The 26,214-nt window shown below is 47.8% G+C and overlaps 1 long non-coding RNA gene and 1 other non-coding gene across 3 annotated transcripts in view; both read left to right on the top strand.

The window, feature by feature from the left end:
• The window catches only part of LOC119927013, a 65,623-nt gene extending 41,425 nt beyond the window's left edge, over positions 1–24,198 (top strand). For both annotated transcript variants that reach the window (XR_005450382.1, XR_005450383.1), the window contains exons 8-9: positions 3,618–3,729; positions 24,121–24,198. This is a non-coding gene — a long non-coding RNA (uncharacterized LOC119927013). The remainder of the gene's footprint in view (positions 1–3,617; positions 3,730–24,120) is intronic.
• On the top strand, positions 19,928–20,118 carry LOC119927731. The gene has a single exon (XR_005450707.1). It is a non-coding gene; the product is annotated as a U2 spliceosomal RNA (small nuclear RNA).
• Positions 24,199–26,214: the final 2,016 nt, after the last annotated feature.

Genomic DNA, 26,214 nt, shown 5'->3' with positions numbered 1-26,214 from the left:
TGGTCTTTGTTAAGCGCTCGCTATGTGCCAGGCACTGTACTAAGCGCTGGGTAGATACAGGCTAATCAGGTTGGACACAGTTCCGTCTCCACAAGGGGCTCACTGTCTCAAATCCCTATTTTACAGATGATGCAACTGAGGCCCAGGGAAGTGAAGTGGCTTGCCAAAGTGTGACTTGCCCAAGTTCACACAGCAGACAAGTGGTAGAGCTGGAATCAGAACCCAGGACCTTCTAACTCCCAGGCTCGGGCTTTATCCACTAGGCCTTGTTGTTTCTTCTGGGAGTTCTATAATGAAAATTTCACACTCAACCCTAGTTTTCCATGAGTTTAGTTTAAACAAGAGGCACAGTATCCTGTGTGTGAGGGACTCGAGCCTTCCTTTGCAAAGTAATTAATTACTTGAAGAAAATGCAGACGTATTTCTGATTTATTTATGTAGGAATCCTTACCCTCTCATTTCCTAAGTACTTCTGTTGCCACTGAGCAAACTTTCTTCTCTCTTTAAACACAATGCAGTGTCCAATGAAATCAATAAGGAAATGATGTAGAAAGTAAAAACATTAACTTTGAGAGGGTTGAATGTGGGATATGCATTATTTTTAATCTCAAGGATTTTTTTTTATGTGTTTAGTATCTTTAGAGCTTGATAAACTTAAAAAAGAATGTTTGAGGTCCAGTTGCCTCTTCTGACTTCCAGTCACAGGAACATTCAGCCTGCTGAGTTATTCATTCATTGGATCATATTTATTGAGTGCTTACTGTGTGCAAAGAACTGTACTAAGTTCTCGGGAAAGTACAATATAAATTTAATAATGCTTCATCAATCAATCATATTTCTTGAGCGCTTACTGTGTGCAGAGCACTGTACTAAGCACTTGGGAAGTACAAGTTGGCAACATATAGAGACAGTCCCTAGCCAACAGTGGGCTCACAGTCTAAAAGAGTCATCAGTTCTGTGCACTGGGCCAGAGGCAAGGTAATGAGGTCGGGCACAGATTGCGAGTTCTGTGGGAGATAGGGACTGAGAGGTGGGGAGAGTGGGTTCTCCTTTTCAGATGAGGAGTTGGAGGCCAGAGAAGTTAGGCGATTTACTCAAAGTCACACAAGCGCCACACACCCACATCCTCAGAGTTAAGACCCAGCCACTGGCTGCCTCCAGAATAATAATAGTAATAGTAATAATGATGGTATTAAGCGCTTACTATGTGTGATGCACTGTTCTAAGCACTGTGGGGGGGATACAAGGTGATCAGGTCTTAATACCCATTTTACAGATGAGGTAACTGAGGCACAGAGAAGTTAGGTAACTTGCCCAAAGACACAAAGCTGACAAGCGGCAGAGCCGGGCGGGATTAGAACCCATGACCTCTGACTCCCAAGCCCGTGTTCTTTCCACTGAGTCATACTGCTTCTCTATGGCTTCTCTAGTGGCAGTATCTCCTGCCACTAACAGTGATATACTCTCCCACTCTCTTAGGACAGTGCTCTGAAGACCATAAGTGCTGAATAACCACTCATGTTCCAAACAGAACCCACTGGAGCAGTGTCCTGGCCTGGAATGAGGGTCCCTGCCTTCAACTACTTCTGGTCATAGGAGAGCTGACCATAACGAGCCAATCTCTCCCCGCCCAACCCCAGCTGTATCTCTGTGGAGACAGGAGGCCCCACCCCTTCAAGGCCTGGTGCTGTTTTATCTTTTGTCTCTTTGTCTCTCTTCCCTTAATAATAATGATGGTATTTGTTAAGCGCTTACTATGGGCCAAGCGCTGTTCTAAGTGCCAGGGTAGATGCAAGGTAATCAGGTTGTCTCATGTGGGGCTCACAATCTTAATCATCATTTTACAGAGGAGGTAACTGAGGTACAGAGAAGTTAAAGTGACTTGCCCAAAGTCACCCAGATGATAAGTTGCAGCCTTAGATCCCTTAGAAGCTTTGGTTCCAAAAGAGCCATTCTGGTTGCCAAGGATCTTTTCTGAATGCCTTTGTTTTTCCCTCAGGGCATGCTTAGGTGGTGGAATACCACTTGTCCCCTGGCCCTCTTGCCAATGGATCTGACCAAAAAAAGACCTTTTATGTAGTAGATTTCAGACAATAGATGTTCTTCAGGATTTCAAAATTAAGTAGGCGATTCCATATGACTCTGAGCAGGCTAAAGGTACTGTCTTGATTCCTCTCCTCTCCCTGCCTTGGGAATTTTTCAAACTATTGAAGTTGCTAAAATTAAATTCTGGGAAGAATATGTTTGGGAAGCTCTTCGGGCCTCTGGGGATTGAAAATAAAATCATCTTTAGCAAATAGCATCAGTTAGAGGAACATGACAGAAAATTGATGATTTCTCCCCCACAGACTCCTGAACTTCTTTTGGAAAAATTCACTTGAAAGAAATATTTGATCATAGCATGCAAGTGTATGTGCATGTGTGTGTATGTGTGTATCACTGTAGAAATGGGATAAGCTAGGATGTCCTTCAGATTGGGAGATGTTCTGTCTGTCCCCAAATGGGTGGCCCGTGAATTTTGATCAATAGCATTTATTGAGTCCTTACTCCGTGTGAAGCATTGTGCTGAGCACACCGGGGAGCATGCGGTGAAGTGAGTAGACCTCATCCCTGCTTTGATAGTTATGATTTATTGATTGTGCCTGGGAACCCTCCCGAGCTCATGGGTTGGGACCCTTGGGTTTAATGGTTTAATCAGAGTTCAAAGGATAAGACTGAGGAAATGCATTCCTCTGTCAAAACATCCTGTGTCACAAAGTTGTTCTCTCTCTCATTTTCCCTCCTTCTCCCTCCCTCATTAGGGGGACAGAACCAGGCTTCAGAGCTCCAGGGAAACGGAATCGGGTCTCAGAGCCCCGCCCCCAGGGGACAGAACCGGGCCTCCGAGCCCTGGGGAGCAGAACAAGGCCTCAAAGCTCCAGGGGACAGAACTGGACCTTAGAACCCTGAGAGGACAGAACCTGGCTTCAGACCTGTTTTTCCCAGCAGGCTTCATTTCTGGAGAGGATCCTAGAGGCCCCCATAGGGAATGAAGCCTGGTCTCCCCTTCCCCCCGCTGACCCGGTCCCCCCGGTGCACCTTCCCGGTCACCAGTCTGCCCCACAAGGCTGTGGGAATTGTTCAGGGAAACCAGGCTGTGGTGAAAATGGGGGGAATTCATTCCTTCAGTCATTCATTCAATTGTATTTATTGAGCACTTACTGTATGCAGAGCACTGTACTAAGCACTTGGAAAGTACAATTCGAAAACAAATAGAATCTCTCCAGCTCGGGGCTTCTGACTCGAAGCTAGACTGTAAGCTTGTTGTGGGTGGGGAACATGTCTGTTTATTGTTATATGGTACTCTCCCAAGCGCTTAGTACAGTGCTTTGCCCACAGTAAATGCTCAATAAATATGATTGACCGAATGAATTAGTCTTGGGTAGGGAACCTATCCACCAACTCACATAGTAAGTGCCCAATAAGTACAATTGATCGAGAAAGATCTTCCAAGATAAACTCAAAGAGTACTCAGGAAGGGGATTGAGGTAGTAAACCCATGCCAGGGTCCAGAGAGTGTCTTCAAGGGCAGACCTGCTTCTTCCAGGCAAGGGTTAAGTGGATATTCTGTCTCACAGGTGCCACCACTCTGAAGCTCTGCCCACTGGATGACTGCAGGGTTCTCAGCTGGGTGACTGAGGGCTCAGCAAGTGGAAGCTTTCTCTGAGGGCATTCAGTCAGGCCAAGAAGGTAAGTAGAGACCACCGCCTATCACACATTTTCTTGTTTCTAAACCCCCATTCCAACCCAAGCCCCAGAGAGGGTGACCCCTTGACAGATGAAGCCTTAGGAATCAACAGACGGTAACCTGAAAGTTTAGTTTGTTTTTCTTAGGCAATATCACCTACCACACAGCACTGTCTTGCCCTAGAGTCGAGGAGAGAATGATTCTGTTTTGACTTAAATCTATACAGTTTTTTTGAAGTTGTTTAAAGGTGGGTTAGAGGCATCTCACCCAAGCTTGCAGACTCCTGAGGGGGGAAAAGATTGTTAGATACTTTGGTAAACATGAATTGTCTCTCTGGGCAGTGACCCAACCATTGAAAAGTAGTCAGCTATAGAGGGAGCCTTGAGACCAGTGCATCTGTGTTGTAAGGTTGAAGGGGCACTGTTGCGTGTCTAAATGTGGTGAAAGTGAGGAGATGGAGGAATTGAAGCGACTTTGTTACGCTTTTGAAATGTTAAGCCCTTTTGTGTTTCCTCACATGGCGGGCAGCCGTGCCAGCATCCGTGTGCTAAGTAACACAGTGGATTCTTCTGTGCAGGAACAACCTGGAAGTGGTCAACTTCCAGTTCTGGAAACCCGTCTCACTTTTTGACAGGTCTAGAGCAGCGTGGTCAAGTGGATAAAGCACGGGCTTGGGAGTCAGAAGGACCAGGTTTCTCAACCTGTCTCTGCCACTTCTCTGCTGAGCCTCAGTTACCTCCTCTGTAAAACAGGGATTAAGACTGTGAGCCCCATGTGGCACAAGAACTGTGTCTGATCTGATTAACTTGTACTACCATCTGCTGCAGCACTTAATACAGTGCCTGGCACATAGCGCTTATCAAGAGCCATTTAAAAAAAACAACACACAAAAAAAAGAAAATGAGTCAAAGCACCACGACCCTCATGAAGCCCGCTTAGGATCCTGCCCACATTCCTCTGAGAAGCCTTCCCTAACTAAGCCCTCCTTTCCTCTTCTCCCTCTCCCTTCTGTGACTTGCTCCCTCTGTGCATTTCTGCCCCTGCCACAGTCCCCCAGCACTTTTTAGACTGTGAGCCCACTGTTGGGTAGGGACTGTCTCTATGTGTTGCCAATTTGTACTTCCCAAGCGCTTAGTACAGTGCTCTGCACATAGTAAGCGCTCAGTAAATACGATTGATTGATTGATTGATTGTCTATATCTGTTATATTAACGCCACCCCCCCCGACTGTAAGCTCGTTGTGGGCAGGGAATGTGTCTGTTTCTTCTTATAACATACTCTCCCAAGTGCTTCGTATAGCGCTCTGCACCCCATAAGTGCTCAATAAATATTAGTGAATACCTCTGTGAAGCCTGACCTGCGCTCCCAACCGGTGCGTTCTCGCTCTGACCGCACCCAAAACCAGAGTGGTCTTTCAGCCAGTTGGTCATTGGGCAGTGCATAAGGGCCCCTAGCAGAGGTGGAACAGCCGCTCTGTCCATCCGTCAAAGGAACTTGTTCAGCACTTACTCTGTGCAGAGCACTGTGTTAAGCACTTGGGACAGTACAATACAACAGTATTAGCAGACACTTTCCTTGCCCTTAAAGAGCTTAGAGTGTAGAGAGGAACTACTGTTATTACTGTTGGGAACTGTTGTCCAACAGTAGTTCATTTCCTGTTTGACTGGATTTCTGGAGACCAGAGCCTCCTTTAGCCTTGTAGTGACGGAGATCACAGCTGCTTATTTCAGGGGAGTGAAGCCCACATACCGCTTTCTTTTTCTGTTTTGCTATTTGCTAAGCAGTTACTATGTGCCAGGCGATGTCTGTACTAAGCGCTGAGGTAGATACAAGCTAATCAGGCTGGACAAAGTCTCCCCCTTCTAGACTGTGAGCCCACTGTTGGGTAGGGACTGTCTCTATATGTTGCCAACTTGTACTTCCCAAGTGCTTAGTACAGTGCTCTGCACACAGTAAGTGCTCAATAAATACATAATACATAATAATAAATAAATAAATAAATAAATACGATTGATTGACAAAGCCCTTGTTCATTCATTCATTCAATTGTATTTATTGAGCACTTACTTTGTGCAGAGCACTGTACTAAGTGCTTGGGGGAGTACAATACAACAATAAACAGACACATTCCCTCCCCACAACGAGCTCACAGTCTGGAGTGGGGGCAGATAAGCATGAATACAAATCAAGAAATTTAAGATATGTACATAAGGGCTGTGGGGCTGGGACAGGGGAAGAGCAAAGGGAGCAAGTCGGGGTGACGCAGGAGGGAGTGGGAGATGAGGAAAGGAGGGGCTTAGTTTGGAAAGGCCTCTTGGAGGAGCTGTGCCATCAATAAGGCTTTGAAGTGGGGGAGAGTAATTGTCTGTCAGATTTGCGGAGGGAGGGCGTTCCAGGCCAGAGACAAGACGTGGGTTATGGGTCGGTGCCGAAACAGGCGAGACGGAGGCACAGTGAGATGGTGAGCGCCAGAGGAGCGAAGCGTGCGGGCTGGGTTGTAGAAGGAGAGAAGCGAGGTGGGGTAGGAGGGGACAAGGTGGTGGAGTGCTTTAAAGCCAATGATGAGGAGTTTTTGCTTAATGTGGGGGTGGATGGGCAACTACTGGCGATGTTTGAGGAGTGAGATCATCATCATCATCATCAATCGTATTTATTGAGCGCTTACTGTGTGCAGAGCACTGTACTAAGCGCTTGGGAAGTACAAGTTGGCAACATATAGAGACAGTCCCTACCCAATAGTGGGCTCACAGTCTAAAAGGGGGAGACAGAGAACAAAACCAAACATACTAACAAAATAAAATAAATAGAATAGATATGTACAAGTAAAATAAATAAATGAGTAATAAATATGTACAAATATATATACACGTATACAGGTGCTGTGGGGAAGGGAAGGAGGTAAGATGGGATGGAGAGAGGGCCGAGGGGGAGAGGAAGGATGGGGCTCAGTCTGGGAAGACCTCCTGGAGGAGGTGAGCTCTCAGTAGGGCCTTGAAGGGAGGAAGAGAGCTAGCTTGGCGGATGGGCAGAGGGAGGGCATTCCAGGCCCGGGGAATGACGTGGGCCGGGGGTCGATGACGGGACAGGCGAGAACGAGGTACGGTGAGGAGATTAGCAGCAGAGGAGCGGAGGGTGCGGGGTGCGCTGTAGAAGGAGAGAAGGGAGGTGAGGTAGGAGGGGGCGAGGTGATGGAGAGCCTTGAAGCCCAGGGTGAGGAGTTTCTGCCTGATGTGCAGATTGATTGGTAGCCACTGGAGATTTTTGAGGTGAGATGATGTGTCCTGAATGTTGTCATAGAAAAATGATCCGGGCAGCCGAGTGAAGTATGGACTGGAGTGGGGAGAGACAGGAGGCTGGGAGTTAAGCAAGGAGGCTGATGCAGTAATAATAATAATGTTATTTGTTAAGGGCTTACTATGTGCCAGGCACTGTTCTAAGCGCTGGGTAGATACAAGGAGATCAGGTTGTCCCACGTGAGGCTCACAGTCTTAATCCCCATTTTACAGATGAGGTCCCTGAGGTGAAGAGAAGTTAAGCGACTTGCCCAAAGTCACACAGCTGATTAGTGGTGGAGCCAGGATTAGAACCCACAACCTCTGACTCCCAAGCCTGTGCTCCTGTGCTCTTTCCACTAAGCCATACTGCTTCTCAATCCAGTAATCCAGGCGTGCTAGGATGAGTTATTGGCGTGGTAGATAGAGAAGAAAGGGCGGATTTCAGCACCCTTTGTGAAGGTGGGACCGACGGGATTTGGTGATGGATTGAATATATGGGTTGAATCACAAAGAGGAGTCGAGGATAACGCCTCTCCATCCAAACTGCTTATGTAAAATCCCCATTTTACAGATGAGAAAACTGAAGCAGAGAGCAGTTGAGTGACTTAACCAAGGTCACCTAGCAATTGGCAGTGCTGGGGTCAGAACCCAGGTACTCTGACTCCCAAGCCAGTGCTTTTTCTACTAGGCCCTGCATATATCCAATGGGAATTAAATCCCTGTTCTTCCTCCTACTTAGACCGTGAGTCCCATTTGGGACCAGGATGGTAGCCAACCTGAATGGTGCTTGACACATAGTAAGTTCTTATCAAATACCACAATTATTATCACTAATCATTACCCTTTCGTGTGTCATTCTCTCCCAAGAACCTGGTTAAGTGCTTGGCACACAGTAAAGTTCTCAGAAAATCATCAAATGGGAGAGAAGCAACATGGCCCAGTGGATAGAGCACAAGCCCGGGAGTCAGAAGGATCTGGGTTCTGTTTCCAGCTCCACCGCTTGTCTGCCATGTGACTTTGGGCAAGCCATTTTACTTCTCTACCTCAGTTTCCTCAGTATACAGTGGGATGGAGACTGTGAGCCCCATGTGTGACAGGGATATCATCCAACACAATTTGCTTGTACCTACCTCAGCGCTTAGATCAATGCCCGGCACTTAACAAATACCACAATTATCGTTATTATTATTTACTGAGAGCTTATTAAGTACAGAGTGCCGTGCTAAGCGCTTGGGAGAGTGAAATGCAACAGAGTTGGCAGACACGCTCCCTGACCACAACGAACTCGCCATCTAGAGGTGGTGGGACAGACATTGAAAAAAATAAATAATGAATACCATTGATGGATTGAGACGTCGAACGGATAATCCTCGATACCGGACGATACAAACTGGGGGAGGCTGTCGGAGTTCCCGCCGAGCACCAAGGCAGAGGTGGTCCTCGGGCTCATACATATGACGCCAGAGTTGGAGAAGAAACGTTGCAGAAGGTGGAAGCTCAGGCGGAGAGGATGGGCTGCAATCCTTAGCCTGAATTCTCTGAAACGGAATCTGCCCCAGGTGATCGATCAATCAATCAATGGGATTTATTGAGCACTTGCTATGTGCAGAGCGCTGGACTAAGTGCTTGGGCAAGTCCAGTACAGTAGTTGGTTGGCATGCCCCCTGCCCACAAAGAGCTTTCAGTCTAGAGGACGGTCAATCAGTCAGTGGTATTTATTCAGCACCTACCATATGCAGCACACTGGATTACGCGCTTGGGAGAGGACAATATAGCAGAATTAGCAGACATGTTCCTGGCCCACAACAAGCTTACAGTCTAGAGGGGGAGACAGAAATGAATATGAATAATATAATAATAATAATAATTGTGGCATTTGTTCCGCACTTACTATGTTCCAGGCACTGTACTAAGCACTGGAGTAGATAAAAGATAATTCAATTGGGCACAGTCCCAGTCGCACATAAGGCTCACAGTCTGAATCCCCATTTTATCTGAATCCCCATTTTACAGATAAGTGAATTGAGGCACAGAGAAGTGAAGTGACTTGCATAAGGTCACTCAGCATACAAGTGGCAGAGCTGGGATTAGACCCCAAGTCCTCTGACTCCCAAGCCTCTGTTTTTTCCACTCGGACAAGTTCTGAATATTCTGAATAATCATACTATTAGTCTTCTGGGCACTGGGGGAGGTGTTTCTCTAAAATACTCAGGACCGGCAGATCTTCACAGTTTCTTTCTTCCTCTAGGCTTTGACCAGAAAGGACGTATTGAGTATCCCACCACATTTTCCTGTCAGTTTTCTCTCATTTTTTCCACACGCTGTCCTTGTGAGGCTTAGAGGCCTTAGTATTGAATAGACAGGTGTGTGTGTGTATACACCCTCGTTGAGGCCATCAGTTTATGTGCCGTATGTTTTGAAAATTGCTTTTTTGTTATACATTTTGCTGCCTTAAACTTTGTAGCTCCAGTTGGGAATTGGGGTTGCACAAGTGGGCTAAACACAGAAGGCTGAAGAGTGTAAATTCGCCTCTAGACTGTAAGTTGGTTGTGGTCAGGGAACACGTCTACCATCTCTGTAATGCAGCCTCCCAAGCACTTAGTTCTGTGTTCTGCACACAGTAAGCGCTCAGTAAATACCGTCGATCCAAGGTCGTATTCACTTGTCACCTAGCTGAGCCTGGAGACGAAGGTAACCGTATCCTAACGAACGATAATAATAGTCATTACAGTATCTGTTAAGAGCTTACTACATAGTAAGCACTGTACTAAGCCATAATAAAGCCGAGCACCATAGTAAACACTGGGATAGATACAAGGTAATTGAGTTGGACAAAGTCCTTATCCCATATAAGGGTCACAGTCATAATCCCCATTTTACCGATGAGGTAACTGAGGCACAGAGCAGTTAAGTGAGTTGCCCAAGGTCACACAGCAGACAAGTGGTGGAACCCAGATCCTTCTAACTCCCAGGCCGGTACTCTGTCCACTAGGCCATGCTGCTTGTCTGTTTCTTCTTGACCTGCAGGTGGAAGAGTACCACCAACCCTATCCCCTGCTTCCAGAGATGATGCTTGTATGAACAGCTGAGGTTCCAGTTCCAGTTCTGAAGCGCGGTTTTGAATGCCATATCCTCACCTCTGTCTCCCCTCTTAGACCATCAGCTCCTTGAGAGCAGGGTTTGTGCCTTCTGGCTCTCTTGTACTCTCCTAGGTGATCAGTACAGTGCCCTGCACGTAGTAGACGGTAAGGTCCTTAAGGCTTGGGATCATCACATTCATAAACTACTGTGCCTTTCGAGTGTTTAGTTCAGTGCTCTGCATGCTGACTGTAAGCTCCTTGAGGGCGGGATCGTGTCCACTTTAGTGTGCTCTTCCAAGGGCTCAGTACACTGTTCTACACACGATAAGTTTCTTTAGGGCGTCGATTAGGTCTACCAGCCCTCTTGTGTTTAGTAGAGTGCCTGGTACACAATAAGCACTCTAATACCACTGCAGGATCGATCCAGTCAACACAGCGACTCCATCTTTACCTTCAAAGTTACCAAACATCCTCCACGGTTGCATGGGTTTGACTAGGTAATAGTAGTCATAATTGTGGTATTTGCTAAGCTCTTATCATGTGCTAAGCACTGTTCTAAGTACTGGGGTAGATACTGGCAAAACAATTTGGATACAGTCCTGTCCCACCTGGGCCTCACAATCTAATCCCCACTTTACAGATGAGGTAACCGAGGCACAGAGGTGTGAAGTGACTTGCCCAAGTTCACACAGCAGGTATGTAGTCTGGTGGGGATTAGAACCCAGATCCCTCTGACTCCCAGGTCCATGCTATTAGGCCTCGCAGCTCCTCATAGTCTCATTGGTTGTCCTGTTGCAGTCTGCTCCTTGAGGGCAGGGATCCAGTCTTTTAATTACATTGTATTTTTGTAAATATTGATAATAATAATGATAATGATGGTATTTGTTAAGCGCTTACCATGTGCCAAGCACTGTTTTAAGAGCTGGGGTGGGTACAAGGTAGTCAGATTGTCCCATGTGGGGTTCACAGTCTTAATCCACAGAAACTTCAGGCAGAAACTCCTCACCCTCGGCTTCAAGGCTGGTCATCACCTCGCCCCCTCCTACCTCACCTCCCTTCTCTCCTTCTACAGCCCAGCCTGCACCCTCTGTTCTTCTGCCGCTAGTCTCCTCACCGTGCCTCGTTCTTGCCTGTCCTGCTGTCGACCCCCAGCCCACATCATCCCCCTGGCCTGGAATGCCCTCCCTCCCCACATCCGCCAAGCTAGCTCTCTTCCTCCCTTCAAGGCCCTACTGAGAGCTCACCTTCTCCAGGAGGCCTTCCCAGACTGAGCCCCTTCCTTCCTCTCCCCCTCCTCCCCCCTCCATCCCCTCCGCCTTACCTCCTTCCCTTCCCCACAGCACCTGTATATATGTATATATGTTTGTATGTATTTATTACTCTATTTTACTTGTACATATCTATTCATTTTATTTTGTTACTATGTTTTGTTCTCTGTCTCCCCCTTCTAGACTGTGAGCCCACTGTTAGAGGGACCATCTCTATATGTTGCCAACTTGTACTGCCCAAGCGCTTAGTACAGTGCTCTGCACACAGTAAGCGCTCAGTAAATATGATTGATTGATTAATCCCCATTTTACAGATGAGGTAACTGAGGCACAGAGAAGTTAGTGATTTGCCCCAAGTCACACAGCTGACAAGTGGCAGAGGTGAGACTAGAACCCATGACCTCTGACTCCCAAGTCCGTGCTCTTTCCAGTAAGCCACGCTGCATTCAGGAGATGCCCAGCCCAGCATGCTATGGGCACATGGCCCTCAAGAAGTACTGTTGATTAGGAAGTTGAGCATTAAAGAATGCCCTTTCTAGTAAGATATCTTTGGAAGAAACATCTCCCTTGGGGCGCCCAGTGTCTTGTCCAGCAGTACTCTCAGTTTTCTTTTTTTCACCGGATTGAATGAGGGAACTTAGTTTAAAAAAAAAAAAAAGAAAAAGAAAGATTTTTTTTTTTCCCCAGGAACAGATAGGGTTAAGTCCTTGTCATGTACCAAGAGTAGCTTAAACTGTAGACTGTAATCTCCATGTGGGCAGGGAATAGATCTGCCAGTAGCAGAGAAACAGTATGGCGTAGCAGTTAAAGCACAGGCCAAGGACTTGGGTTCTAATCCTTGCTTTTCCTCTTGTCTGCTGTTTGACCTTGAGCAAGTCACTTGATTTCTCTGTGCCTCAGTTACCTCCTCTGTTAAATGGGGATTGAGACTGTGAGGCCCATGTGGGACATGGACTGTGTCGAATTTGATGACCTTGTATCTACCCCTGTGCTTAGAATGGTGCCCGGCACATAGTAAATGCTCATCAAACGCTCACTGTTCCACTTGGGGCTCACGGTCTTAAGAGGAGGGAGATTGGGTCTCTCACCCCCATTTACATATGAGGAAGCTGAGGCCCAGAGAAGTTAAGCAAGCCCGAGTCGACAAAGCCAGCATGTGGCAGAGGCAGGATTAGAACCCAGGTCCCCAGGCTCCTGGGCTTGGACTTTTCCACTAGGCCATGTTGCTACTCAGAGGTGACCCAGTGGTGGGTGAGCGTGATCCAGTTGTCCTAGGAGTAGCAGCAGCAGCAGCAGTGATCTTTACTAAGCCTTTACTGTGTGCAGAGCACTGTTCTACGCCCTGGGCAGTAATAAGCAGGTGGGAGTTAGACAGGGGCTGTGTCCCTTAAGGGTCTTACAGTTCATGAATACAGGTAGTGGAGAGGCTGGAGGCAGGCACATGAGAAGCAGTGAATCAATCAATTGTATTTATTCTGTGCTTACTGGATGCAGAGCACTGTGCTGAGCACCTAGGAGGGTAAAATATAACAGGGTTGGTAGACAATCAATCAATCAATCGTATTTATTGAGCGCTTACTATGTGCAGAGCACTGTACTAAGCGCTTGGGAAGTACAAATTGGCAACACATAGAGACAGTCCCTACCCAACAGTGGGCTCACAGTCTAAAAGGGGGAGAGAGACACGTTCCCTGCCCACAATGAACTTACGATCTGGAGGGGGAGACAGACATTCATGTAAAGAAATTAGACATGTATCCGAGTGCTGTGGATGTGAGGGATGGATGAATTAAGAGAACAAATCCAAGCTCAAGGGCGACACAGAAGAGAATGGGAGAAGAGGAAACTTAGTCAGGGAAGGCCTCTTGGAGGAGATCTCCATCTGGATGTCTTCCTGCCATCTAAAACTCTATGTCCAAGACTGAGCTCCTTATCTTCCCTTCCAATCCCTGTCCTCTCCCTGACTTTCCGGTCCCTGTAGACAGCACTACCATCCTTCCCGTCTCACAAGCCCGCAACCTTGGTGTCATCCTCGACTCCACTCTCTCGTTCACCCCACACATCCAATCCATCACCAAAACCTGCCATTCTCACCTCCACAACATCGCCAAGATCCGCCCTTTCCTCTCCATCCAAACCGCTACCTTGCTGGTTCAATCTCTCATCCTATCCCGACTGGATTACTGCATTGGCCTCCTCTCTGATCTCCCATCCTCCTGTCTCTCCCCACTTCAGTCTATACTTCACTCTGCTACCCGGATTATCTCTGTACAGAAATGCTCTGGCCATGTCACTCCCCTTCTCAAAAATCTCCAGTGGCTGCCTGTCAACCTACGAATGCAACAAAAACTCCTTACTCTCGGCTTCAAGGCTCTCCATCACCTCGCCCTCTCCTATCTCACCTCCCTTCTCTCCCTCTACAGCCCAGCCTGCACCTTCTGCTCCTCTGCTACTAACCTCCTTACTGTGCCTCATTCTCGCCTGTCCCGCCGTCGACCCCCAGCCCACATCCTTCCCCTGGCCTGGAATGCCCTCCCTCCACACATCCTCCAAGCTAGCTCTCTTCCTCCCTTCAAAGCCCTACTGAGAGCTCACCTCCTCCAGGAGGCCTTCCCAGGCTGAGCCCCTTTTTCCTCTCCTCTTCCCCATCCCCCCCCGCCCTACCCCCTTCCCCTCCCCACAGCATTTGTATATGTATGTATGGATTTATTACTCTATTTATTTTACTTGCTCATATTTACTACTTAATTTTGTTAATGATGTGCATGTAGCTGTAATTCTATTTATTCTGATGATATATGTTGCCGAATTATACTTCCCAAGCGCTTAATACAGTGCTCTGCACACAGTAAGTGCTCAATAAATATGATTGAATGAATGAATGAGATGTGCCTTCAATAAGTTTTTGAAGGTGGGGAGAGTGATTGACTGTCCTTGGCCCTTATCCTTGACTCCTCTTCTCATTCAACTCACATGCTCCATCCATTTCAGGATCCCGCCAGTTCCACCTTCACTACATCGCTGAAATCCACCTCGTCCTTTCCATCCAGACTGCTTCCACTTTAACCCCAGCATTTATTCTCTCCCACCTTGATTACGGTATCAGCCTCCTTTCTGATACCGTCTCTCCCTACGGTGTGAAGTCCATACTTCACTCTGCTGCCCAGATCGTTTTCCTACAAAATCGATGGTTGTCAAACAACCACCTCAAACAAAAACTTCTCACCATTGGTTATAAAGCACTCTGTCACCTTGCCCCCTCCCACCTCACGTTACTACTCTCTACAAACCAGCCTGCGCCCTTCTCTCCTCTAATGCCCACTTTCTCACCAGGGCTTTGATCTCTCCTGTTTCGCTGTCGACCTCTCGCCTACGTTCTGCCTCTGGACTGGAATGCTCTCCCTCTTCATATCTGACTCGTTCATTCATTCAGTGGTATATATTGAGTACTTACTATGTGCAGGGCACTGTATTAAGCACTTGGGAGAGTACAATAGAACAATGAACAGACACATTCCTTGCCCACAATGAGCTTACAGTCTCGAGGGGAGACAGACATCAATACCAATAAATAAATTACAGATATGTGTGTAAGTGCCGTGGGGCATGGAGAGAGGATGAATAAAGGGAGCAAATCAGATGCAGATTTGCAGATGCAGAAGGGATTCATTCATCATTCATTCAATCGTATTTATTGGGCACTTACTGTGTGCAGAGCACTGTACTAAGCGCTTGCAAAGTACAAGTAGGCAACATATAGAGATGGTCCCTACCCAACAATGGGCTCACACTCTAGAAGGGGGAGACAGAACATGTAGACAGGTGACAAAACATGTAGACAGGTGAGAAGAGTAGACAGATTGGGAGAAGAGGAAAGGGGGGCTTAGACAGGGAAGGCCTCTTGAAGGAGATGTGCCTTCAATAAGACTTGGGCGCGGGAAGAGTAATTCCCTGCTGGATTTGAGAAGGGAGGGCGTTCCTGTCCAGGGGCAGGATGTGGGCGAGGGGTCGTTGGTGAGATGTGAGATCGAGGTACAGTGGGAAGGTTAGCATTAGAGGAGCTAAAGGAGTAGGCTGGATTGTAGTAGATGAGTAGTGAGGTGAGCTAGGAGGGGGCAAGATGGTGGAGTACTTTAAAGCCAATGGTGAGAAGTTTTTGTTTGATGCGGAGGTGGATGGGCATCCCCTGGAGGTCCTCGAGGAGCAGGGTGATATGTCCTGAAAGTTTTTACAGAGAAATGATCCAGGCAGAAGAGTAGAGTGTGGACTGCAGTGGGGAGAGATAGGAGGCTGAGATGTCAGCAAGGAAGCTGATGCAGTAGTCCATGTGAGACAGGATAAGTGATTGTATAAACACTGTAGCCGTGTAGATGGAGAGGAAAGGTAGATTTTAGCTACATCGTGACGGTAGAACCTACAGGATTTAGTGATGGATTGAATATAATAGTAGCTATGGTATTTGTCCAGAGCTTACTAGGTGCCAAGCACTGTTCCAAGCACTGGAGTAGATATAAGGTAATCAAGTTGTCCCCCATGGGGCTCACAGTGTTACTCCCCATTTTATAGACGAGATAACCGAAGCACATAGAAGCGCTTAGAACTGTGCTTTATACATAGTAAGCGATTAATAAATACCATCATCATCATTATTATTATTAAAGAGGCTTGCCCAAAATCATACAGCTGCCAATTGGCAGAGCTAGGATTAGAACCTATGACCTTCCCAGGCCTATGCTCTATCCACTATGCCATGTTCATTCCACTAAATGATTGCAGGAGGCGAGGGAAGATTCAGTCTGAAATCTTTGATGTTCTGAGTCATCATGGCCAAAGCAAGATCTTCAGGTGAGTCCCTCCTGCACCCGCCTGGAAACAGGGAGACCCCTTGGAGCTGGGAGATGATCTCATTGAGGAAGATGATCTTGGCTTGCTGGGAGACGATCCCCAGGGGAGAAACCATCGAGTGAGGTCCCGGCCTGCTGGGAGTGAGCCCCAAGGGAGAAACGATTGGGTCAGCCCTTGGCCTGGTGGGAGATGACCCCAGGGTAGAAGAGAGTGGGAAGGACTCTCAGAGAGTCACTCTGCAGCACCTTATCCTGAAGGAATAATAATAATAATAACAATAATGATTCCTATGTGTCAAGCACTGTTCTAAGCACTGGGGTAGATAGGAGGTTATCAGTTTGGACACAGCCCCTGTCCTGCATGGGGTTCCCAGGCTAGTCAGGAAGGAATGCACTTTAATCCCCATTTATCAGATGTGGAAATGGAGGCACAGAGAAGTGAAGTGATTTGCCTAAGGTACCACAGCAGACAAGTGGCAGAGCTAGGATTAGGACCCAGGTCTTCTGACACCCAGGCCCAGGTTCTTGCCACTAGGCCACGCTGCTTCTTTGTGGAAGTTTAAAGACGTAACTGAGTCAGTGAGAGAGCAGGACCGGGAAGGACGTAGAAGAGCCAGGTGATGGGCATGGAGACCCTCAGCTATCATGAAAGGGAGAGGTTAGTGAGCTGTACGTCTGGGAGAGTGGCACCCGGGGAGAGCTTGTGCTGTGGACCCTTCACGGACGCCGGGCACAAGGAGGGATCGGAAAGGATCCCTGGGAGTTTGGAGTCGGGCGGCCAGGACTTTGAAGGGCATGGAAGGAGGTTCACACCCCTGAGGGTGAGAAGGATGTGAAGCATGGAATATGGTATAGGGAAATACAGAGGGTCCCTGCACGGGGAGGTGTGAAGTAGATTCAGGAGAAGCCTGTTCTAAACTGGATTTGCTACCTTGTCAAGAACATCGTCGGTATTGTTTAGACGTCAGAGCCAGGTGTCCCCCTGCGACAGGGACCAAAGGAGAAGGTCCTCGTGCCGAGAGGGCCCTACGCCACCGGCACGAGAGGGAGCGGTTCGTCTGCGAGCCTCCTCTGGCTGACCCCGGATCGGGTGGTGAGCTATTCACCGGTGACCGCTGTGCGGCCACTTAAGAGCCTGGGGTTCAGTAGCTTGTGGGGAGAGGGGAAACCGGAGGGCTGTGTGACCCGGCGGAGGCTACCTGGGGTCCACACACCCATCAGACGAGTCCAGGAGCTTTTAGGGCCAGCGTTTATTGATCAATCAATGAATCGATCAATTCAGTGCAGAATTGCAGAGCACTGTACCAAGCTTGGGAGAGTACAGTAGAGCAGAATCAGCAAACACGTTCCCTGACCATAATAGAGCTTACATTGTAGAGATCTAGGGCCGAGGGCCACTGGTCACATTGTCGTCATTGTCACAGACCCCAAAGGGGAGTGAGGTCAGTGTCCTGTGGCCACAAGCAACTCCCCTCTTGCTGCCAGCGTAGGGTGGATTATCGACCTCCCGGTGGTTTTCATTCATTCATTCGATCTTATTGAGCGCTTTTGGTGTGCGGGGCACTGTATTAAGTGCTTGAGAGAGTCCAGTATAACAGGATTAGCAGACACATTCCCCGCCCACCATGATCTTACCGAACTGTGCATCATTTACAGATGTACGAATGGGGATTCGGTACCTGTTCTCCCTCCTGATTGGACTGGGAGCCTCAGGTGGGGCCTGCGTATCTACCCTAGCGCTCAGGAGCCGTCTACTAGATTGTAAGCTCCTGGTGAGCAAGGATGATGCCCACCTACTCTACTGTACTCTCCCAAGCGCTTGTTACTAGCATTAGCCCTAGTGATGGAGCAAACTCAGTTCTACTGTTGTTAGGATTAATAACCTTCAGTGTGTCCCTTTTCTACACGTGAGAGAGCTTGGCATCAGGAGAACGGAGCCACCTACTGCCTGACTTAGCCTTCATTGTCGAGCAGTTACGGAGAGCTTGTGCTGGCCGGAGAGCTTGGAAGGTGGGGGACCCTGGGTTGGAGGAAATTGGATGGGAACATGAGGAGGCAGGGAAGGGGAGGGGCAGGGAGACTTGGAACCGGGGCACATTTCAGCAACTGAAGAAGCAGCGTGGCCTAGGGGCTGGGGCACGGACCTGGGAGTCAGAAGGCCCTGGGTTCTAATCCCTGTTCCGCCACTTGTCTCCTGTGGGATTCTGGGCAAGTCATTTCACTTCCCTGGACCTCAGTTAGTTCATCTGTAAAACGGAAATGATGAAGAAATGAAAAACGTGGATTAAAATTGGAAGCCCCCCTGTGGGACATGGACCGAGCCAACCTGATTAACTTGTGTCTACCCCACTGCTTAGTACAGTGGCTGGCATATAGTAAGTGCTTAACAGATACCACACAAATGAAACAAACACAAACAAAACCTCAAGCAGCTTAAGTAGTATAAAACTCTTAGGGCCAGCTCCCTGTGGTCTCTTGGTTTCTCTTTCATCCACCTGCCATTCTGGCACAGCCCTCCAATCTCCCACTTCTTCCTTTCTCTGCTCTGCCCACTCGAGAAGCACCACTGATGGATCGATTCTCTTCCCAGCCCACCTTTCTTTTAGGGTACCTGTTCAGTGCGTATTATGTGCAAAGCACTGTTTTAAGTGCTGGGGTAGATGCAAGCTAATCAGGTCGTACACATGGGGCTCACCGTTTGAGTAGGTGAAAAGTAAGACAGAATCCCCATTTTTCAGATGAAGTAGCTGAGGTCCAGGGAAATTAAGGGATTTGCCCAAAGTCACCTGCCAGGCACGTGGCAGACCTGGGATTAGAACCCAGGTCCTGTGACTCCCAGGCTCGGGCCTCTCTCTACTACAGCCCACTGTTTCTGCAGATCCCCATCCTTCCTATTCTGCTCTCTGCCCGTGTGGTGGGCGCTTTGTTGTTTAACTGATTGGTTGATAATGACAGCAGGCCCTTCGTCATTTGATCGATAAGGACGATGGGCCCTTCGGCGTTTGAGCGACTGCTCGATAAGGACGGCGAGTGTTTCGTTGTTTGCAGTATGTTTTTTTGCGGCCGGAGAGGTCCGGTGAGGAGAGGCCAGATCTGGGAATTGGGACACCTGGGTTCCAGCCCCGGTTCTGCCCGGCGCCGGCCGACGCGAGCCGAGAGGGCAAGTGGGTATTCTGTCACAGGCTGCGTTCCTACCGGCCAAGCCGCAAGTGCTGGAAACACTTGGATGGACCGCCCATCGTTCCCATGAGCCCCCGTGGGACGGGACCACGTCCAACTTGATAAGCTCGCATCTACCCTAGCGCTATGTCGGATCTAATTCTGGCTCTCCCACTCATCTGCCGTGTGACCTCGGGTAAGTCACTTCACTTCTCTGTGCCTCGGTTCCCTCATGTGTAAAATGGTGATTAAGACCGTGAACCCCATGTATGACGGACTGTGTCCGACATGATCAGCTTGTATCTACCCTGGTGCTTCCTACAGTGCCTGCCACAAAATAAGGGATTAATGAATAGCAATTTTTTTTAAAAAAAGAGTGACTTAAGGGACATTTGGCGATCAGGCTTTAGTTCCAGAAAGTGGGCAATCCTGGGTATTGTCCATATTCCAAATGTTTACCTGGCTTTCGAAAGAACTCTCTCATTTTGAAGCGTTTATGTAATACACGAAATCCTGCCTGATCATGTAATTAGTGTAAATGCAGGAGGTAACATGGAAATCCTATCATTACATCATCACTTCTCGGCCTTTTGGCTGAGCTCAAGTGTAGTATCTGTTCTTATCAGTTTAATATCTGATATGTCTTCGATGTGAAGACGCTGTGTTAAGCAGCTTTTTGGAGAAAGGAGGCGGGTTGGCAGCTTGCTCCGTCCCCTGCATGCATCGGCTGCGTGGAGAGAAGCAGCGTGGCTCAGTGGAAAGAGCCTGGGCTTTGGAGTCAGAGGTCACGGGTTCAAATCCCGGCTCTGCCAACTGTCAGCTGTGTGACTTTGGGCAAGTCACTTAATTTCTCTGTGCCTGTTACCTCATCTGTGAAATGGGGATGAAGACTGTGAGCCCCACGTGGGACAACCTGATCACCTTGTATCCCCCCAGTGCTTAGAGCAGTGCTTTGCACATAGTAAGCACTTAACAAATACCATCATTATTATCATCGACCTGGTATTGCAGTACTTCCAGGATAGGTGCCTTTCCCCCTTTGGGGAATTGTATTTAGAGAAGCAGCGTGGCTCAATGGAGCATGGGCTTTGGAGTCAGAGGTCATGGGTTCAAATCCCAACTCCGCCAACTGTCAGCTATGTGACTTTGGGCAAGTCACTTCACTTCTTTGGGTCTGTTACCTCATTTGTAAAATGGGGATTAAAACTGTGAGCCCCCCATGGGACAACCTGACCAGCATGTAACCTCCCCAGCGCTTAGAACGGTGCTTTGCACATAGTAAGCGCTTAATAAATACCATTATTATTATTATTATTATTATGATCACTAAGTGTGATGGCATACTTGGGTGATGTTCTAGCATGGAAAAGTGTATTCAACTCATGGAATTAACAAAAAAATTACATCCAAGTATTACATCCAACCTCTAGAATCGAAACCCTTGAAATCTAGATTGAGCTTTCTTTCGCTACCCAGATGGTTTTTGATTCTGTTTTGCATCAGAAGAAGGGCTTTTCGAGAAGGACCCGGCATGTGCTCAGGGGAGAGATCTCCCTCCATTCTGAGAGCTGGCCTCCCAAAAGCATGATGTCCATCTGACCTCTGACCTCCCGCCCTTTAGAGTGTTTCGATGGGGTTAAGTGTCAGTTTATTCTGTGAAGGTCGTGCTGGAGGGTCACTTTTTTCTCATGCACCTGCTCCACCAAGAAGTCCTAAAAAGGAACAGTGCCTTTTAATTTGGGGGAGAGGGAATGTACAGTGCTAGGAATTGGGGTTTTGAAGGGAGGGATTTGAGAAGCAGCATGGTCTAGCGGATAAAGTATGGGCTTGGGAACCAGAAGGACCCACGTTCTAATCCCGACTCCACCACCTGTCTGCTCTGTGACCCTTGGGCAAGTCACTTCGCTTCCCTGCACCGCCCCATCTGTGAAATGGAGATTATGTTGGTACAATAAGTCATATGTACTCTTGGGTTAAGTTTAGGGTAGTTAAAGTAAAAGACCCTGAGCCCCATGTGGGCCCTGGACTGTGTCCAAACTGATTAGCTTGTATCTACCCCAGCCCTTAGCAGAATGCCTGGCACATAGTAAGCCCTGAAAAACTACTATTTTTTTTTAAAGCCACCACAAGCACAGGACAGTAATCAATCAGTCACTGGCATTCATTGATTGCTAAGCACTAAGTGCTTAGGAAAGTACTGTAGAACAGAATTAGCTTGCAGGTTCCCTGCCCATAACAAGCTTACATGTCTAGATGAGGACATGAGGCCACCTTCTAAATAACAATGTTACCTTTGTTTTTTTTAAATGGTATTTGTTAAGCCCTTACTATGTGCCAGGCATTGTTCTAAGCACTGGGTAGATAGATACCGGTTAATTAGATTGGACACAGTCCCTGGCCTACATGGAGCTTACATTCTTACTCCCCTTTTCACAGTTCTAGAGGCCCAGAGAAGTAAAGTGATTTGCCCAAGGTCACCCAGCAGACAAGTGACACAGAGCTGCAATTAGAACTCAGGCCCTTCTGACTCCCAGGCCTGGGCTCTATCCCCTAGGTCACACTGCTTCTAATCAAAATGGTTTTCTCATTGAGGACAGAATAAGTCTGAGGGCTCCAGTAAGCAGCCAGTACAGTGCTGTGCCCCCAGTAGAAGCTCAGTATTCATTCAATTGCATTTATTGAGCGCTTTCTGTGTGCAGAGCACTGTACTAAGTGCTTGGAAAGTATAATTTGGCAACAGATAGAGACCATCCCTACCCAACAGCGGGCTCGTAGTCTAGAAGAGGGAGACAGACAACAAAACAAGTAGACAGGCATCAATAGCAACAAAATGAGAGCTGTACATCAGGAGGCATCCACTACAGTACTCTGCAACCAGTAGGTGCCCAGTGCAGTGCTCTCCATGAGGTAGGCACCCAGTACAATGTTTCATACACAATAGGTGCCTAGTAGAGTGCTCTGCATACAGTAGACACCAATTAGAGGTCTCAATACATAGCTATCTAGCACAATGTTCTGCACATGGTAGACGGCTAGTTGAAGTGGTCTGCATGTAGGCATCTACCACAGTGCTCTGTACATGGTAAGTATCTCCCCCTCTAGACTATAAATTATTTGCGGGCAGGGATCATGTCTTCCAATGCTATCCTATTGCACTCTCCCAAGTGTGTAGAGTAGCCCTCTGTACACAGCTGATTGTAAGCTTTCCGAAGGCAGGGCTCACATTTACTAACCCTAATGTGCTCTCCCAAGTCCCTTGTACAGTGCTCTGCCCCTAGTAGACTGTAGTAGACTCTTGGAAGGCAGGGAGCATGGCTACTAATGATATCAAACTCTCCCAATTGTTTAGAACAGTGCTTCTCACACGTTTGACCGTAAGTTCCTCAAAGGCAGGGATCATGTGTACAGTTTCTCACACACTTGGCAAAAGACAGAATTGGCAACCCTCGGGATGATTGTTCAACTGTGAGAAGAGATTTGAAAGGAAATGGAAATGAATTTAAAATAATTTCCTCAGGCAATTGGAGAAGGAGGATTAATTCATTCAATCATTTTTATTGAGCACTTACTTCGTGCAGAGCACTGTACTAAGCACTTGGGATTGTACAAGAGAAGCAGATTGTGCTAGAGAAGCAGCGTGGCTCAGTGGAAAGAGCATGGGCTTTGGTCGTGGGTTCAAATCCCGTCTCCTCCAATTGTCAGCTGGGTGACTTTGGGCAAGTCACTAAACTTCTCTGGGCCTCAGTTCCCTCATCTGTAAAATGGGGATTAAGACTGTGAGCCCCATGTGGGATAACCTCATCTCCTTGTATCCCCCCAACACTTAGAACAGTGCTTTGCACATAGTAAGTGCTTAACAAATGCCATCATTATTATTATTACAATACAACAATAAACAGACAAATTCCCTGCCCACAGTGAGCTTACAGTCTAGAGCAGGGTAGACAGACAAGTATAGAAAAAAGAATATGACAGCTATGTACATAAGTGCTGTGGGGCTGGGAGTGGGGAAGAACAAAGGGAGCGAGTCAGGGTGATGCAGAAGGGAGTGGGAGAAGAGGATAGGAGGGCTTAGTCAGGGAAGGCCTCTTGGAGGAGTTGGGCCTTCAGTAAGGCTTTGAATTTGACAGAGATACCAAGGGGAGTTTTGAACAGCAAAGACTTCTCCTGCTACCCCAGGAACAGGTTTTTGTTTTTTTTTGGATTCCCTTCCCTTTGCTCTATGAGCTCATGTCTGCCACAAGACCCATGCTTCAGAAACCCCCTCTCCTGGGCTCAGCAGTGAACCCCCAGCTGCCCTAAGGAAGGAGGAAACCCTTCCCCATGCCCTGGCAACTGTGGCAGACACAGAGAAGAAGGGACTTGGGGAGGAGTCAGCCCATGTAGCAGTGGGGGAGGGAAGCAGGGTGGCCTAGAGGATGGAGCCCAGACCTGGGAGACAAACAGACTCGGGTTCTCATCCCGGCTCTGCCACTTGTCTGCTGGGTGACCTTTGGTAAGTCACTTCACTTCTCTGGGCCTCAGTTCCTCACTCGGAAAATGGGGATGAAGACTGTGAGCCCCATATAGGACATGGACTGTGTCCAACTTGATTAGCTTGTTTCTACCCCAGCATCTAGCACAGTGCCTAGCATATAGTAATCCTTTAACAACAGATATCACCTCTTTGTTTTCCCCCCTCTTCTTTTTTTTTTCCCAAGGGTGTGAAGACTTGGCATGGGTCTATGGGCCTGGACTCAATCTCTCCTCTGTTCTTTCTTTACACAGAAAATCACCAATCAGGTCTCAGGAAGAAAGGTCCCATGGGAGTGATGACAAGGAACGATCCTTCTGGGCTCCAAAGGGATATTTATTCCTGGGATCCAGCACTGATTGGGGGGTGAACAATCTGTGTTTTTTTGTGTCTCATGGATGTGTGTTGTAGGAGATTCGCTGTGCCTGTGTTTTTCTAGGCAGGGATTGATTTGATTGTAATAATCAAGGAGGGTCAGTTTGGAGGGGGGAAGTCCAAGGAGGGAAAGGAAGACATTGTTTCCTTTGCATTGGGTTTGTGATGGCAATTCTATCTTGTTGTTTCCAGCCTTAAACTGAACCTTCTTTTTTACATTTTTATACTTCTAGAAAAGAAGTTAAATAACTTTTGAACTGACACGGAGCCAAGAAAAGAGTCCCTCATTTTCTCCCTGTCCTGATATCCCACACCACCAAGGAATTGCCAGGGTAAGCCTCGGTCCCTGGGACTTAAGGTACGGGGTCCCCCCAGGGAGGGACGGAGAATCCGGCGCCGTCCTGCCAACCCAGGGACCTCAGTCTCAGCAGTCGAGCCAGACACGGACGGGCCCAAGAGGGTGCTTGAAACCATCTGGCCTCTTGTTAGTGGCTTGGGGCCTTTGCTTTTATTCATTCATTCATTCAATCGTATTTATTAAGGACTTACTTTTTGCAGAGCGCTGTACTAAGTGCTTGGGAAAGTACAGTTCAACAATAAAGAATGACGATCCCTGCCCGCAATGAGCTCACACTCTGAAAGAGTAGACAGGCAGCCGTGCAAATGAAAAGACATCAATACAAATAAATAAAATGACAGATATAGACATAAGTGTTGTGGGGCTGGGAGAGGGGGAAGAGCCAAGGGAGTGAGTCAGGGTGATGCAGAAGAGAGTGGGAAATGAGGCAGAGTGGGGCTTAGGAGATGAGGAAGAGTGGGGTTTAATCTGGGAAGGCCTTTTGGAGGAGATGTGCCTTCGGTAAGGCTTTGAAGTGGGGGAGAGTAGTCTGGTGGATTTGAGGAGGGAGTGTGTTCTAGGCCAGAGATAGGACATGGGCCGGGGTCGTCGGCAAGAGAAGACGGGCGAGATGGAGGCAGAGTGAGAAGGTTAGCACCAGAGGACCAGAATGTGTGGACTGGGTTTTAGAAGAGATGGGAGGTGAGGTAGGAGGGTGTGAGGTGATAGAGTGCTTTAACACCTGTGGTGAGGAGTTTTTGTTTGTTACGGAGGTGGATAGGCAACCAATAGAGGTCTTTGAGGAGGGAGTTGGTATGTCCCGAAGGTTTCTATGGAAAGATGATCTGGGCAGCAGAGTGAAGTATGGACTGGACTGGGCAGAGGCAGGAGGTTGGGAGGTCAGTAAGGAGGAGACTGATGCAGTAATCTCTGCGGGATAGGATGTGTGATCATATTACTGTGGTAGAAGTTTGGGATGAAGAGGTAAGGGTGGATTTTAGCAATGTTGTGAAGGTGGGACCAGCAGGATTTGGTGACGGATTGAATGTGTGGGTTGAATGAGAGAACGGAGTCTAGGATGACACCGTTACGGGCTCGTGAGACTGGAAGGACAGTGGTGTCATCTGCAGTGAGGGGTAACTCCAGGAGAGGACTTTCCGTTTCCACTACTATGAGCAGATAGTTTCCTGAGAAAGAAATGTCTTTTTAAATACATTTTTTAAATGGTATTTGTAAAGCACTTACCTATGGGCCAGGAACTGTATTGGTGCTGGGCTAGATACAAGCTAATTGTGTTGGGCATAGTTCATTTCCCATGCGGGGCTCACAGTTTTAATCCCCATTTTCCACATGAGTGAATTGAAGCCCAGAGAAGTGAAGTAGCTTGCCCTAGGTCACACAGTAGACAGTTGGCAGAACCAGGATTAGAATCAGGTCCTTCTGACTCCCAGACCCGTGCTCTATCCACTAAGCCAGCCTGCTTCTCAGTACTTAGCACACAGTAAGCGTTAAATGAATACCTCAATTATTAATTATTACAAATATCATTATTAGTGTCAATCAATCAATCATATTTATTGAGTGCTTACTGTGTGCAGAGCACTGTACTAAGCGCTTGGGAAGTACAAGTTGGCAA

The sequence above is a fragment of the Tachyglossus aculeatus genome, chromosome 4 (genome assembly GCF_015852505.1).
Source record: "Tachyglossus aculeatus isolate mTacAcu1 chromosome 4, mTacAcu1.pri, whole genome shotgun sequence".
Taxonomy (NCBI): Eukaryota; Metazoa; Chordata; class Mammalia; order Monotremata; family Tachyglossidae; genus Tachyglossus; species Tachyglossus aculeatus.
Note: the sequence above shows the minus strand (reverse complement) of the source record. Positions and strands in the feature narration are given on the sequence as shown.